The sequence below is a fragment of the Octopus bimaculoides genome, chromosome 20 (assembly GCF_001194135.2).
Source record: "Octopus bimaculoides isolate UCB-OBI-ISO-001 chromosome 20, ASM119413v2, whole genome shotgun sequence".
Classification (NCBI taxonomy): domain Eukaryota; kingdom Metazoa; phylum Mollusca; class Cephalopoda; order Octopoda; family Octopodidae; genus Octopus; species Octopus bimaculoides.
Window position 1 is genome coordinate 41,035,003 of NC_069000.1, and position 1,565 is coordinate 41,036,567.

A 1,565-nucleotide genomic window follows, 5' to 3' on the forward strand; every position below is an offset into this window, starting at 1 on the left:
GACAGGTGTATAAACAACAAACAGGTGTATTAGTTTAATGCTCGGGAAGGTGAGACATTTTTTTACGTTTTTTACTTTTGGAGCCTACGCTCTTCAACTGAGAGGAACACACGAGGAAATATACAGAGAGAATTTAAAAAATGCTTTTGGAGCTAGCGGTCAATCATGGTGGCTGGCTGGACAGAGATAGTTAGGCAGGAGAGTTAGGAAGAAGGGGAGATAATAAAGTATTGGTGATCCCAAAACGAAGGTGCGCGTGCGTGTGTATGTGAGAGTGTTTAAGTGTGAGCGTGTGGATAGGGGCTGGTGACTTAGACGTGTGGATGTGTGCGTGTGTGCGTGCATCTGTAATGTGTGGGTATGTTGGGTTTGGGGTGAGGAGGTGGAGGGTAGGGATGGGTATGTTGGAGTTGAATTTGTGGGATGGGGTGGTGGGTTGGTATGTGTAGGGGTGGGGTGTGTATAGAGGGGTAACAATGAAGGGAAAAGGTGGTTAGTAGTGAAGAGAGGAAGTAGCTGTCGGGGCAACAGAGGAGAGGTGGGTATATATACATACACACACACACACACACACACACACACACACACACACACACACACACACACACATATATATATAGTGTATATGGTATTAATAAAATTATATCACATTTGAATCTTTTTGCGTTTCAGTAATTTTTCTTTGATTTTAGTCATTCCCGAATTTGATGGACATACAACGTTACGCAAGTAGACCCAAGAAATCTTTTGTGCAACTTTTTTATTGATGTATTAGAAAACCCATAGCGACGGGTCGAAACATATATTGTACCCAATAAAGTCTATTATACATTCCATCTCTTATTTTGTTAGTATTATTACCCCAACCGCCACTCCGCAGAAAATCTACAGATAAAAACAGGTAACCTAAATTGTGTTGGTGCTTTACTCATCATCTATTTACACATTTTGTATAATTTTCCCATTATATATATATATATATATATATATATATATATAGCAATAAGAAAATGGAGGGGAATATGAGGTACTCATCAACTTGCACACACTGTATTCCGTTGATTAATCTGTTTATTTTATAACTAAATTGAACAAAAACACAATATACAGACACTTATGACATACCATGTCATATCAACAATTAAGATTTTAAATTTAAAGGACATTTAACAATTGGAGAAGGGATAAAATATATATGTATTTACAGGGGTTCGACAAAGTAATGGAAGTACCTTAAAATTTCAAACAAATGTATTTTAATATGGGTGAGGACCGCCTATGGTTGTAATTGCAGCTTGAATTCTACAAGGTATGGACTCGTACAAAGTTTGAATTGTTTGCAAAGGAATTTTTGTCCATTCTTTAGCTAAAGCAGTCTCCACTTCTTGTGATGATGGTGGAGGATATATCGATCCCTTACTTGTTTTTTTTTTAAATGCACCATAAATGTTCAATAATATTGAGATCTGGGGGCCGTAGTACATATATATATATATATATATATATATACTTGCATACATATATACATATATATATACTAATATACATATACTTATATATATATA

At 36.0% G+C, this 1,565-nt stretch overlaps 1 protein-coding gene across 1 annotated transcript in view; it reads right to left on the bottom strand.

The window, feature by feature from the left end:
* Positions 1 to 1,565, bottom strand: part of LOC106877957 (myeloperoxidase) — a 14,545-nt gene that overhangs the window by 6,268 nt on the left and 6,712 nt on the right. The gene's annotated exons all lie outside the window — the stretch shown is intronic.